Source organism: Mobula hypostoma, chromosome 1 (assembly GCF_963921235.1).
Source record: "Mobula hypostoma chromosome 1, sMobHyp1.1, whole genome shotgun sequence".
NCBI lineage: Eukaryota > Metazoa > Chordata > Chondrichthyes > Myliobatiformes > Myliobatidae > Mobula > Mobula hypostoma.
Window position 1 is genome coordinate 131,371,387 of NC_086097.1, and position 16,068 is coordinate 131,387,454.

The window sequence follows — 16,068 nt, forward strand, 5'->3', positions numbered from 1 at the left end:
TGGATATTAATTGTTTTACCATTCTTTTGTCTTTGGTGAATGAGCCAATGCGATTTGGACTCTAAGCATCTGCATGACAAACAGGAGAAAATCTGCAGATGCCGAAAATTTAAAGTAACACACACAAAATGCTGGAGGAACTTGGCTGAACTTGCTTTGCCTATGTATTACAACTCATTGACTGACATTGATGTGATGTCATATCTGGAGTGGAGTTGGGCAGTTTCCCATTTGTCCTGTAGATTCTGTCCGGGGGAAACTCGTTGGATGTGAATTGCAATATTGCAGCAAAATAAACTGTAAAGTGTTGAAGCCACACCACAGTCTTTACTTGATGCCAGTCTTCACTGGATTGGGCATATAGTAGGCCTGAGGGTTAGAAACGTGACTGGTGTGTCATCATGTGGTTGAGGAAGAATGGAGATGAATTTCTAAGTGCAGCCACACTTGGGCCCTGACAGGGGTAGTTGTCTTTCAAAGAAGAAGTAAAATGAGCAAAATGTTTGGAAGGATCAAGGTAAATAATATCATGACAGGATTAGGGAGTGAAGAACCGCAGTTCACTCGTGCGAGAACACAGAAGAGGGCAATGCATTTAAAAGTTGAAAAAGAATTTGACTCCCCAGGAAGAGAAAGGATTTTTATTTTCAAATTTCCGGTAACCTAGGATTATTCTATTTTTAAAAATTTCTTCCTTGGCAAGTCAAGATCACGGTCTGTGGCATCTTTAAAGAACGAGTTTAATCTGCAGTGCTGAGGTATGCTAAGCCTCTTTGGTTTTCTTTGTTGGAGTCCCTACTAATACCGCTCTGTAAAGCAAAGATGATCGCGAAGCGCTGGGCAAGAAGAGAGAACAATTAGGTGCGGTGATATTAGGCAGTGTTGTGAAAAGTAGGCTGATGAAATAATTCCTTGATCAGTCCTGTGGAAGAATTGCTCTGGGAAAACTGTGTCTGTGAGTTGCGGTATCTTCCTTTGTTGTAATGCAAGCTTATACAGTGGACCTTGCTTAGCATGGCTATTATTCAGTTACTGTAAAATCTGCTACAAGTCCGCCTTCTGGGAAGATTTGGAAAGGGCTGCGGGCAATTTGTACATAGGTATGACTAACGCACCGACATGGTTATCTGATAAAATCAGGCCTGGTAGATGGAGATTTTGTTTTAAATACTTCTGTGTTTGTACTATTTTACAAAACTGTGCTTTCAACAAGGAAACTTTTCAGCAAAGCATTCCTATTTACATGGAACAAATAGGGTTTCAAACTGCAAATGGATACTCTTTCCATTTAGTTTGAATTGGCAACAACATCCCTTCTACAATCTCAATCAGCACAGGCGCTCCACAACTCTGTGTGTTTATCCCCTGTTCTACTCACTTTACACTTATGACTGTGTGGCTAAGCACAGCCCCAACGCCATACTTAAGTTTACTGATGACACCACTGTCGTTGGCTGAATCAAATGATGATGATGAATCAGCATACAGGAGGGAGGTTGAAAATCTGTCTGAGTGGTGCCACAACAACAACCTCTCACTCAATGTCAGTAAGATCAAGGAGATGAGTATTGACTTCAGGAGGAGGGAGCCAGAGGTCTATGAGCCAGTCCTTGTTGGGGGATCAGAGGGAGAGAAGGTCAGCAATTCTAACTTCCTGGGCGCTATCATCTCAGAGGTCCTCTCCTGGTCCCAGCACGTAAGACAAAATTCACGATCCACGTTCACACACCTGGAAGCACCTATTTGCCTGTAGAGGGCTATCTTGCTGGGACTTGCCCAGGCATAAGTCAGAACTCATAGAACCAGAGGTTAAGGAGAAAATAAATACTAGGGAGGTTTGGGTGGAATGGTGGGATGAATTGAAAGTGCAGATTGTTATTAATGATTATGATATAGTTGGGATCACAGAGACATGGCTCCAGGGTGACCAGGGATGGGAGCTCAACGTTCAGGGATATTCAATATTCAGGAGGGATAGACATGAAGGAAGGGGAGGTGGGGTGGCGTTGCTGGTTAAAGAAGAGATTAACGCAATAGAAAGGAAGGACATAAGCCGGGAAGATGTGGAATCGATATGGGTAGAGCTGTGTAACACCAAGGGGCAGAAGACGCTGGTGGGAGTTGTGTACAGGCCATCTAACAGTAGTAGTGAGGTCGGAGATGGTATTAAACAGGAAATTAGAAATGTGTGCAATAAAGGAACAGCAGTTATAATGGGTGACTTCAATCTACATGTAGACTGGGTGAACCAAATTGGTAAAGGTGCTGAGGAAGAGGATTTCTTGGAATGTATGCGGGATGGTTTTTTGAACCAACATGTCGAGGAACCAACTAGAGAGCAGGCTATTCTGGACTGGGTTTTGAGCAATGAGGAAGGGTTAATTAGCAATCTTGTCGTGAGAGGCCCCTTGGGTAAGAGTGACCATAATATGGTGGAATTCTTCATTAAGATGGAGAGTGACATAGTTAATTCAGAAACAAAGGTTCTGAACTTAAAGAGGAGTAACTTTGAAGGTATGAGACGTGAATTAGCTAAGATAGACTGGCAAATGACACTTAAAGGATTGACGGTGGATATGCAATGGCAAGCATTTAAAGGTTGCATGGATGAACAACAACAATTGTTCATCCCAGTTTGGCAAAAGAATAAATCAAGGAAGGTAGTGCACCCGTGGCTGACAAGAGAAATTAGGGATAGTATCAAATCCAAAGAAGAAGCATACAAATTAGCCAGAGAAAGTGGCTCACCTGAGGACTGGGAGAAATTCAGAGTTCAGCAGAGGAGGACAAAGGGCTTAATTAGGAAGGGGAAAAAAGATTATGAGAGAAAACTGGCAGGGAACATAAAAACTGACTGTAAAAGCTTTTATAGATATGTAAAAAGGAAAAGACTGGTAAAGACAAATGTAGGTCCCCTACAGACAGAAACAGGTGAATTGATTATGGGGAGCAAGGACATGGCAGACCAATTGAATAATTACTTTGGTTCTGTCTTCACTAAGGAGGACATAAATAACCTTCCAGAAATAGTAGGGGACAGAGGGTCCAGTGAGATGGAGGAACTGAGCGAAATACATGTTAGTAGGGAAGTGGTGTTAGGTAAGTTGAAGGGATTGAAGGCAGATAAATCCCCAGGGCCAGATGGTCTGCATCCTAGAGTGCTTAAAGAAGTAGCCCAAGAAATAGTGGATGCATTAGTGATAATTTTTCAAAACTCGTTAGATTCTGGACTAGTTCCTGAGGATTGGAGGGTGGCTAATGTAATCCCACTTTTTAAAAAAGGAGGGAGAGAGAAACCGGGGAATTATAGACCGGTTAGCCTAACGTCGGTGGTGGGGAAACTGCTGGAGTCAGTTATCAAGGATGTGATAACAGCACATTTGGAAAGCGGTGAAATGATCGGACAAAGTCAGCATGGATTTGTGAAAGGAAAATCATGTCTGACGAATCTCATAGAATTTTTTGAGGATGTAACTAGTAGAGTGGATAGGGGAGAACCAGTGGATGTGGTATATTTGGGTTTTCAAAAGGCTTTTGACAAGGTCCCACACAGGAGATTAGTGTGCAAACTTAAAGCACACGGTATTGGGGGTAAGGTATTGGTGTGGGTGGAGAATTGGTTAGCAGACAGGAAGCAAAGAGTGGGAATAAACGGGACCTTTTCAGAATGGCAGGCGGTGACTAGCAAGGCTCAGTGCTGGGACCCCAGTTGTTTACAATATATATTAATGACTTGGATGAGGGAATTAAATGCAGCATCTCCAAGTTTGCGGATGACACGAAGCTGGGTGGCTGTGGTAGCAGTGAGGAGGATGCTAAGAGGATGAAGGGTGACTTGGATAGGTTGGGTGAGTGGGCAAATTCATGGCAGATGCAATTTAATGTGGATAAATGTGAAGTTATCCACTTTGGGGGCAAAAATAGGAAAACAGATTATTATCTGAATGGTGGCCGATTAGGAAAAGGGGAGGTGCAACGAGACCTGGGTGTCATTATACACCAGTCATTGAAAGTGGGCATGCAGTTACAGCAGGCGGTGAAAAAGGCGAATGGTATGCTGGCATTTATAGCAAGAGGATTCGAGTACAGGAGCAGGGACCTACTACTGCAGTTGTACAAGGCCTTGGTGAGACCACACCTGGAGTATTGTGTGCAGTTTTGGTCCCCTAATCTGAGGAAAGACATCCTTGCCATAGAGGGAGTACAAAGAAGGTTCACCAGATTGATTCCTGGGATGGCGGGACTTTCATATGAAGAAAGACTGGATGAATTGGGCTTGTACTCATGGAATTTAGAAGATTGAGGGGGGATCTGATTGAAACGTATAAGATCCTAAAGGGATTGGACAGGCTAGATGCAGGAAGATTGTCCCCGATGTTGGGGAAGTCCAGAACGAGGGGTCACAGTTTGAGGATAGAGGGGAAGCCTTTTAGGACCGAGATTAGGAAAAACTTCTTCGCACAGAGAGTTGTGAATCTGTGGAATTCTCTGCCACAGGAAACTGTTGAGGCCAGTTCATTGGCTATATTTAAGAGGGAGTTAGATATGGCCCTTGTGGCTACGGGGGTCAGGGGGTATGGAGGGAAGGCTGGGGCGGGGTTCTGAGTTGGATGATCAGCCATGAGCATAATAAATGGCGGTGCAGGCTCGAAGGGCCGAATGCCCTACTCCTGCACCTATTTTCTATGTTTCTATGTTTCTATTCCATCCCTGGAAGCTGCCTGATGGACCTTGCACATTCCTCCTGTAATGATGTGGGTGTCCTGAAGATGCCCTGGTCTTCAGCCATGTCCTAAAAGTGTATGAGTTGCTAAGGTTAACTAGCTATCCAAAATACTTCAAGCATGAAGTGGGATGTTGATAGGAGTAAAGGGAAAATACTTTAAAGGAAAAGGAGTGGGGGATTGAGACTGATCTGTGAGCTGGCCTAGACACAGTACGCTAGCGGCCTCCTTCTGTTGTTTAAGGAAACAAGGAACAGATCTTAGAAATGAAAAGTTCTGGAACTTTTTTTTAGCCGATTTGCACACATCATGCTCCCTCAAATGATATTGATTGGCTGGTTCAGTGTGGGGGGTTCTGCCGAACTGTGTCATGGAACTTTTTATGAGGCGGGAGTGGATATTGGACTGCTGGAAAACAGTGCTGGAGTGGTAGGAATGGGGGACAAGGTAATGGTGGTTGAACTAAATAAGTATTTTGCATCAGTCTTCGCTGTAGAAGACACAAGCAGAATGGTGGCAGTTCCAGGTATCAGATGTCATGAAGTGTGTGAAGTTACCTTTACTAGGGAGAAGGTTCTTGGGAAACTGAAAGGTCTGAAGGTAGATATGTCACCTGGACCAGATAGTGTACACCCTAGGGTTCTGAAAGAGCTGGCTGAAGAGATTGTGGAGGCATTAGCAATGATCTTTCAAGAACCGTTAGATTCTGGAATGGTTCCAGAAGACTGGAAAATTTGCAAATGTCTCTCCACTCTTCAAGAAGGAAGAGAGGCAGAAGAAGGGAAACTATAGGTCAGTTAGTCTGACCTCAGTGGCTGGGAAGATGTTGGAGATGATTATTAGGAATGAGGTGTCAGGGAACTTGGAGTCACATGTTAAAATGGACCGTAGTCAGCATGGTTTCCTCAAGGGAAAATCTTGCCTGAAAAATCTGTTGGAATTCTTTGTAGAACTAACAAGCCAGATAGACAAAGGAGAATCGGTTGATGTTGTGTATTTGGATTTTCAGAAGGCATTCAACAAGGTGCCACAGATAAGGCTGCTTAACAAGCTATGAGCACATGGTATTACAGGAAAGATTCTAGCATGGATAAAGCAGTGGCTGACTGAAAGGACACAAAGAGTGGGAATAAAGGGAGACCTTTTCTGATTGGCTGTCGATGACTAGTGGTGGTCCACAGGGGTTTGTGTTGGGACCTATTCTTTTTACATTTTATGTTAATGATTTGGATGATGGAATTGACAGCTTTGTTACGAAGTTTGTAGATGATACGAAGATAGGTGGAGGGGCATGTAGTTTTGCGTAAGTAGAGAGGCTACAGAGGGACGGATTAGGAGAAGGGGCAAAGAAGTGGCTGATGGAATACAGTGTCGGGAAGTGTATGGTCTTGCACTTTGGTAGGGGTTGTCTATTTTCTAAATGGAGAAAAAATACAAAAAAATGAGGCGCAAAGGGACACAGGACTGCTTGTACAGGATTCCATAAAGGTTAAGTTGCAGGTTGAGTCTGTGGTGAGCAAGGCAAATGCAATGTTCATATTCATTTCAAGAGGACTAGAATATAAAAGCAAGGATGTAATGTTGAGACTTTATAAAGCACTACTGAGGCCTCACTTGGAGTACTGTGAGCAGTTTTGGGCCCCTTATCTTAGAAAGGACGTCCTGAAACTGGAGAGGGTTCAAAGGAGGTTCATGAAAATGATTCCAGGTTTGAACGGCTTGTCATATGAAGAGAGTTTGACGGCTCTGGGCCTGTATTCTCTGGAATTCAGAAGAATGAGGAGTGACTTCATTGGAACCTATTGAATGGTGAAAGGCCTTGATAGAGTGGATGTGGAGGGGATGTTTCCTGTTGTGGGAGAGTCGAAGACCAGAGGACACAGCTTCAGAATAGAGGGACATCCTTTTAGAATGGAGATGAGGAGCAATTCCTTTAGCCAGAGATTGGTGAATCTGGGGAAATTTTTGCCACGGGCAGCTGTGGAGGCCAAGTCTTTATGTATATTTAAGGCAGAGGTTGATAGATTCTTGATTGGTCAGGACATGAAGGGATACAGAGAGAAGGCAGGAGGCTGGGGCTGAGAGGAAAATTGGATCAGCCGTGGTGAAATGGCAGAGCAGACTCGGTGGGGCAAATGGCCCAACTCTGTTCCTACTTCTTTTGGTCTATATCACACCTTGCTTTAGTACCTCACCAGTACTTGAATGTGAAACCATCTGTTAGAGATGAGAGTGTACCCCATTGAGTCACACCTGACCTCACTAACTGGGATGTTTACTGAGGTTTAGTCCAATTTGCATGTGCTCCAAAAGATACACTTTGGTTAATGGGAATGGTTCAGACCAGGGTCACTCTTTTATCAGCTCAATTTTTAGACAGCACTGATAGGATATAAATAACTTTAACAGCATAAACAGTGAGACTATTATTTTTGATGCTTGCATGCAAATACAGGGGCTGGAGTTGCAATGAAACAAACAGTGCACACATAATTAGCATCACTGAATTCTGTCCTGAATTCAAGATTCAAGATTCAAGATTGTTTAGTGTCATTTTCAGTACTCACGTGTAAAAGGGAACAAAATAATTGTTACTCTGGATCCGATGTAACACAAAATAACACAATAAAGTAAAGAACACAATAATAAAAAGCAATAAATATTCTATGAATACATATGATAAGTTATATACATAAACTGACTGCACGTCTATATAGTGACGCTAGGCACAGGAGTGTCTGTACATGAGGTGACTGACAGGAAATGGTAAAGTGCTGGTGGATGGGTGGGTTAGTGGGTGTAGGTGTCGATCAGCCTTATTGCTTGTGGAAAGCAAGGGTTTTTGAGTCTGGTGGTCTTGGTGTGGATGCAAAATAGCCTCCTCCCTGGTCGGGGAGCCTTACTCCTCCTAACACAGATTAATATTCAGATATGCCTTTTATGCCTTTTATTATACTGGTTAGAAGTTTTAAGAACTGCATTAGATTTTACATGGTCCAAGTATCTTGTATTAAGGACTGTCAACTGGCCAAATGAAATAAAAAATATTGAGCAGAATGAGGCTTTGCATGTCATTTCTTAAGTTTTTCTAGCCATGTGAAAACTGGACTGAAATATCTGGCAAATTAAGGTGACAGGCAATTTAAAAAAATATAGACACTGGGGCTCGTTGCAATTGATTCAAGGTACATTTATTATCAAAGTATGTATGCCATATACAAGCCTGAGATTCATCTTCCCACAGACAGCTATGAAACAAAGACCATGGAATCCGTTCAAAGAACTTCAACTCCCACCAAACGCAACTAAAAGTTGTGCAGACAACAACAAGAAAGAACGTGTGAAAACGCGGAACATAAAAACACAAAACTGAAAGAGTCCATATTCATTGGAGCTCATTGTTCATTATCTGCCGTCTGCCCTGAATCAAAGTGGCGGAAAATAGCAAAATTAAAACAGAAAAGAGAGTGATCAGGAACTTCAGTCCAATCCACAAACCGCAGACCCAAAACTTCAGTAGCATCCTCTAAAAGTATCGAGGGAGGGAGGGAGGGAGAGAGAGAGAGAGAGAGAGAGAGAGAGCCTTCGAATGCAATGACCTTCCAACAGGAGCAGCGAGCGAGAGGGAGAGAGAGGGACTATCACACGCAGACACCTTCCTCCGGCAACAGCGAGCAAGAGGCTGATAGACCATGCTGAACACTTTCTCACCTTGACGTTTTCAATGTTCCTTGATGCTTTAATCAGTGAGATCAGTGAGAAATGGAGTTGATCATGGGCTCACCCCCCCCCCCACATCTAATCTTCCTGGCCTCAAGACCGCTTGCCTCCTGGAACCTTCTCAGAGGCAAAGCACCAAGTCGCTCAATAAGCCCGAAAATGCACCATTAAACTGTAGATCTCAGGTGCCAACAGTACCAGAACCATGCTTAAAAGAAAAAGGAAGCGTAAAAGAAATGAAGTAAGCAGTTTTGTGACCACTTGGAGGATGTCGCCCATGGCAGCATTGTTCGCTAGTGCCATTTTAACCCAACCTAATTTTCAGTTCTATTGACTTTAGTTGGAGACTAAATTGGCAAGGTGCAAAGCAAGATCCCAGTTCAGTAACTCCCTATACCTGTCTGCCTGGTTATTAATGCTGAACTGATCCTCCCCTAAGGGGGTATTGTTCAAAGAGAACATGATTTGTAAATAGCATTGATTAGTTTGATGACACAATGAATGCATTGACTTGATGACACAATGAATGTAAAGAAAGTCATATACAGATTATATTGTAATAATTGGTACTTGATTTACTATGGTCACATGTACCAAGGTACACTGAAGAGCTATTGTTTGCACATCACCCAGACAGATCATGAGTACATTGGAGTAGTGCAAAAGGAAAAGAAAACAGAAAGCAGAATATTGTGTTACAGTTATAGCTAAAGTGTATGCATGTTGATAAATTAAGTCTATAGGCCTCGAAGAAGTAGATTGAATTCATCTTTAATGTATAAGAAGTCTATTCAAGAGACTTATAATAGCACAATAGAATCTGCCTTTGAGACTGGTGGTGCTTGTTCTCAAACTTTTGCATCTTCTGCCTGATAGGAGGGAGGAGATGAGAAAGTAGGTCCTTGTTTCCCAAATACGTATTTTAAAAACAAAGTTTGTTTTTGAATTAAAGAAAATTCTCCTTATTTCGCCATCCACCTGCAACATTCTTCATTCCCTAAAGCAACTGATAGTACTGAAGCAATCAAATATCACTTCAGTTCAAATAACCGTAGATACTTCTGTGATAACAAGTTTTGGAACTATAGTTCCAAACTCCAGATCGATGTTTCCCAGTCATTTCTGGTTTGATCAGCTACAGATTTAAGGGGAATTCATTTCCTCTAAGTTTCCTCCTATTAGATAGCAGGTTGCTTCTCTATAGCAAAAAGCTTTGATTTCTATGCTGTCATACCAATCATTTCAGCAAACCACTACTTTGAGGAAGGACAAAGGAAAAGCTATAGCAGAAGGTAGAATATACGGAGCAGACTGACAATAAAGTGCAAAGACATGGTGTGATAGATTGTGAGTTCCTGGGATTTACTTAATCAACGTAAAAAAGGCCAATAATTTCCTCCAGGAACTTTGTATGCAGAACTAATTTTAAATTGCTTGTGTATGTATTTATGGCAAAAAGTATTCTTTAATCTACTGACAAAATCTAAAATTGTTTCGATTTCCCAGCGTGACTAAATGCAACTAAATACACTCCACTATAAGAAAGGTGCCATTAAGCTAGAATGAGTGCAGAGGGGCTCTATGTGGCTGTTGTCAGAACTCAGGGGACCAAGTTATGGGGAGAGGTTGAGCAGGTTAGGACTTTTTTCAGTGGTTAATGTGAGGTGATCTCAATCTTCTGTTGAGTATTTTATTTTTTTAGTGCCAAATAGGCACTTCTGGCCTTTCAAGCCACATCACCCAGCAGCTACTGATTTAAGCCCAGCTTAGTCAAGGGACAATTTACAATGAACAATTAACCTACTAACCGGTACATCTTTGGACAATGGGAAGAAACCAGAGGACCCAGAGAAAGCCCACTTATTTCATGGGGAGGATGTACTTATTATATAGAGGTGTATAAAATTATAAGGGTCATGATATAGCATCTGAAACAATTAAACCCTCCATGAACATCACCAAAGAACAGTTGATAGTAAGACAGTTGACTAAAGGAGAAAGTTTTAAGAACAGTCTTAAAAGAGGAGAGAAACAGATAAGGGAACGATTTAGGGGATTGGGAGATGGGGTCATTCCATAGCAACTCAATTTATGGATATTGGTGATGGAGCAATTATGCTTAGGGAAGCAAAGGAGGCCAGAATTAGAAGAATGCAGAGATTATTTGGCTTGCAAGACTCAAAAGAGTCTACAGAGAAGATAACTGGGAGCAAGGAGGCATTTGAAAACAAGCACAAGGGTTTTAAATTGAACCAAACTAATATGTGATACCCAGATGAAGTCCAGTGTGGTGATTAGGATCTGCTGATACCTTCTCCCAGTTTGTGTGTTTACTCTAATATTGTTAAGGCTGATAGCCCCTTCTAATCATTGGCAAACCTCCCCACTCTTCACCATCTGAGAGGTTGCATACCTCATGTTTTAACCCCCTGGTGTCCATCCAGCTGGGAAGATTTGGAGCATTGCAATCATGGACCCACACTAACCAAACATAGGCAAAACAATAAACCAGCGATGCTTTCAAGACTCAATATGATACTGCTTCCCTTTCAGTAACTCTGGGATCTCCAGAGTGAGTTGGTTAATATAATTTCTGATCTCCAGCAATGATTGAAAGAAGGTGTGATGTAGAGTTAACATAAAACACTTTGTAGCAATGAGGTGGATAAAGTGTGGAACATACCATTATGAGTGTGATTTATCAATCACCCTGAGTTAATGCTGCACTTTATCCACCTTATTCATGCTCTGATCTTTACATATGTGTGAGTGTTCCACAACAGATGTGCAGAATTGGGAATAATCATTGAAAGGTGAATCTCCCGTCATGTGGTGTACAATGAGCTGGTCTTGTGACTCGTTTAAAAATAGAACGATCACATAAAATGTTTACTATTAAGTTTGCAGTTCACAAAGTTTCCCAAGGCCCCATCAGTACAAAGATCAGAAAAGCCGTGTGCTGCTTTTGACGAGAATGATTAGTTGTTTTCATGTTTCCCAGGAAACATCATTCCTTAAGACTTTAAGCCAGGCCAGGAATCAAATATTACATTTTGTTGAATACCAACTCAATAGAAAATCTGCTTTGAAAAGAAGTTAAGTTTTTCTGCATTCTTTGAGTTGTGAGATGATTTTAATCTTATTTCTTCCTCAATAACCATGAGATCAGGCATATCACACTCATCTGGGTGATTTATGAATGAATCACCTCTACCCTGTTTCTTCAGAGTGTATTGCTTCTTCATGTCATATAGAGGGCTTCTATCTTCTACATCAACAAGCAGGCTGGCCACAAGGTGAAAGTGGCCACAAGGTGAAAGTGGCCACATTAAGTAAATATGGAGTTAAAGAAGGCATCTAGCATGCTTGTCGAGGTGAAAGTGGCCACATTAAGTAGATAGGGAGTGAAGGAAGGCATATAGCATGCTTGTCTTCATTTGTTGGGACACTGAGTATAAGAGTAAGGAAGTAATGCTGGAGTTAAATAAAACCTTAGTTAGTCAGCACTTGGATTGTTGTGTGCAACGCTGGTTGTCCTATTAAAGGAAGGATGCAGAGACAGAAGAGCCTTAGCATGCAGTAGCATAGTGGTTTGTGCAATCGCTTTACAATGCCAGTGATCACTGATTGAGATTCTATTCCCACTGCTCTTTGTAAGGAATTTGTACGTTTTCTCTGCGACCACATAGGTTTCTTTCGGGTGCTCTGGTGCCCTCCCACATGCCAAAAATGTACAGGTTAGGATTAGTAAATTGTTCGCTCTTGCAGGTTGCAGGTTGCCCTGTCACAATCCTTATACTGCGTTGATTGTTGATGCAAAATTACACACTTTACTGTATGCTTCGATGTACTGTACATGTGACAAATAAAGCTAATCTTTATCTTTTGCTTTAAATCAGTGGGATGCTGCCTGGATTAGAGGGTATGAGCTATAAGATGATGTTTATAAACCTCATTTGTTTTCTCTGCAGTGCTGGAGGTTGAGGAGAGACCTACCCAAAGTTTATACAATTATGAGAGGTATAGATGGGTAGACAATCATAATTCTTCCCTATTCTATACCAGAGGACACATATTTAAGGTAAGAAAGGGCCTGTTTTAAGGGTATGTGTGGAGCAAGTTTTTTTTACACAGAGAGAAGTGGCTGGCTGCAATCGGCTGCCCTAGCTGGCGGTGGAAGCTACAGTAAATGATAGGAGCATTTAAGAGGGTGTTAGACAGATATATGGATATGCAGGGAATGAAGGATATGGATTATATGCTGGCAGAAGAGATTTAGCTTAGTTTAGCACCGTGTTCAGCACAGACATTGGGGACCAAAGGGCCTGTTTCTCTGCTGTATAGTTTTATGTTCTGTGTTTTAACCCACTATCTTCTCTGTTTTCCTCCAACTACAGCCACCTGAGCTACTCGAGTTCCATAGTTCAACTGCTGAAACCCCTGCCTTTTCTTGCCTATGATCAAAATTCTGGAAAAATAAATGGAAATGCTGGAAACACTCAGCAGGTCAGGCGGCATCTGTAGAGCGAGAGCCAATGTTAACGTTGCAGGTCAATCACCTTTCATCAACTTTTAGGTCATTGACCTGAAATATTGCACCCTATTTCTCCATTGATGCTGTCTGAGCATTTTCAGATTTTTCTCTGTTTCTCTTTATAAACCTCTCTGCCTTTACAAATTTCTCTAAAAAGTTCTACCCAAATTTCCAAGTAATCTATAATTTGCTGTTGCCTGAGGCAACTATCATGGCTATCGACAACACCACCTATTTTTGTATCATCTGCAAACCTAGTAATTGTACTTCCCACATTCACATTCAGATCACTAATAAATTTCAGAAAGCAAAGGTTCTAGCACCAGTTCCTGTAATACACCACTAGCCACAGACTTTGAATCAGGAAAAATCCTTCCAGCACTACCCTCTGCCCCCTATCACCGAGATGTACAGCTGAGTCAGACTGTCCGGTATAATTGGGCCCTTGGTCAATTCAGATAGATGAAGTTCATACCAGCTGAAATGGTTGTAGGTGAGAAAGGCAGACCTTTTGTTCAATCATTCTGATAGTGATTTTGGAGTTTGTCATGGAAATAAAATAGATGGTACACTGAAGATCCACTTCATCTGGCTCCTTTGCCATCAGCTTGCGTAAAGCTGTTCAGTAAAGGAACATCTATGTAGCATCAAGGATCCCCATTGTTGGGCTGTGCTCTCTTCTTGTTGCTATTGTCGGGCCAAAGATCCAGAAACCTGAAATTCCACACCACCAGGTATAGGAACGATTAGTTTCCTACAACGATCAGTTCCTGATCTAACCCGCACGACCCTCATCTTACCTCAGCAATGGAACACTATAGGCCACTTCTTGAACTATGATGGATATGTCTGTGATTATTTGTTGGCGCGTGGCCAAGTGGTTAAGGCGTTTGTCTAGTGATCTGAAGGTCGCTAGTTTGAGCCTTGGCTGAGGCAGCGTGTGTGTCCTTGAGCAAGGCACTTAACCACACATTGCTCTGTGACGACACCAGTGCCAAGCTCTATGGGTCCTAATGCCCTTCCCGTGGACTACATCAGTGTCATGGAGAGGGGAGACTTGCAGCACGGGCAACTGCTGGTCTTCCACACAACCTTGCCCAGGCCTGCACCCTCGAAACCTTCCAAGGCACAAATCCATGATCTCATGAGACTAACGATGCCTAATAATTTGTTTTGAACTAATGTCTTGACTTTCACTGTCTTTTTCATCACTATGTTTTATGTTCTGTATCCACATGCTTGTAATGCTGCTGCAAACAAGTTTTCACTGTAACTGTAATCTCATATATTTGTTCAACATGACCATGAACTTAACATGAATTCTCTTCCAACTTCACTGTGGGGTTGTGAATTTACAAAGATGTTTGGAAGAAGTGGTGGAGTAGAGGGTGATAGCAACCACTTGTAAATCCAACTCTTTATTCTGGAATGATCATGTTTCTCCTCAGACCCTTCAGCAGTAATATGGGCAAGCACCGTGGAAGTTCATGGCGTAGCCACAGTTGTCAGTACAAATGCTCTCGCTCAAAACTTACAGACTTCCCGTCTGGAGTTCAGACCACTATAAACCAAACAGTTTCGTTTATCACCTTCTGACACTGGACTAAGCAGATGCTTCAAGCTAAAGGGGAACATGATGGTTAAAAAGGCAATATTGGACAGGGCTGTGTGTAAATATGCAATTGCTTCTGCAGTTCTCTGGTGTTATGTCATTAATTTGGGATAAGAAAATGCCATTTCATCTGTCTCTCTTATCCTGCTAATATTCTAAATAAAGTAGAAAATATATGAAGTAAACTTTCAAGACAACTGCTAGTGAGCTGTCAGACTTGGATCTGTGATCGTGACAAACTTCTCAGAACTTTTGCTATGTCATTTGTAATTATGTAAATCTGTAAAAATCTTGTAAAAACTGTATAATTTAGAATATGCTTAGTTTTTTTTGTGAATGCTGCTTGTATGATGTTATGTGTCTGTGATGCTGCTGTAAGTGAGTTTTTCATGTAACCTATACATCCAGGTGTGACAATAAACTTGAACTTTGTCTGGATGTGGCCATTATAACACATACTTTTGGCTAACCTTCTATCTTGTCCTCTCTGTAAATGTGAGCTCATCCCAAGCATTGCTGTCCATGTCCGAACTCACACCTATTAGCCTTGACTGATGTAGGTTGATGTCAGGATTGGTAATGCTTTTATTTTAAAATTCGTATCTTTGTTAATTTCTTTCATGCCCTCTCTCCCGCCCATCTCTGTATGCTTGCCAGCCAACTTTGTTTGATCCAATTCTGAATCCTGTCTGATCCTCGAATTTAATCCCTCTGCTATTGGCAGCTGTGCCTTCAGCTACTGAACGCTTTTGCTTCAGCATTTCTTCCCAAAACTTCTCCACTCGGAGTAACACCTGTCTTAGTGTCTCCATAATTGCCTCTTTATTTTTTTTCTGCATTATTGCAAAACGCACTGTGTTGTTGAATTAACTAACAATCTGCTGGAGGAACTCTGAAGATCAAGTAGCATCTGTTGGGGGAAAGGAACTGTTGATATTTTGCGTTGATACCCAACGTCAAAACTCACAAAAGAATGCAGATGCTGGAATCTGGAGCAACAAACAATTTGTTGGAGGAACTCAGTAGGTCAAGCAGCATCTGTGGGGGGTGGGGGGGAGGGGGAAGCAATTGTTGGCATTTCAGATAAAGACCCTGCACCGTTTAGGTTTTGACATGAAGTGTTGATAAAACCTCTCCCTCCACAGAGGCTGCTTGACCTACTGAATTCCTCCAGCAGTTTATTCATTGCTCCAGCCGGATTCCTGTGCTTGAAGCCTCTTGTGCCTCTAGTGTGCAGTTGAAAGTTAAATTCAAATTAAAATTGTTGCTGTGCAGTGCCTAAGAATAATATGCCCATGCACTGAAATTCTTTAAGCTGTCAGTGTCATATCCACAATCCACTTTCATTTTTCCAGCCATCCACCTCTGGCAGGCCTAAGCCCCCCACCTACAATAGCAACTAAATTGCTGACAAACACATAATCCTCACAGCTTGCCACCAAAGAGAGAGTTGAAGCTGTCCATCAGCAACATAAATG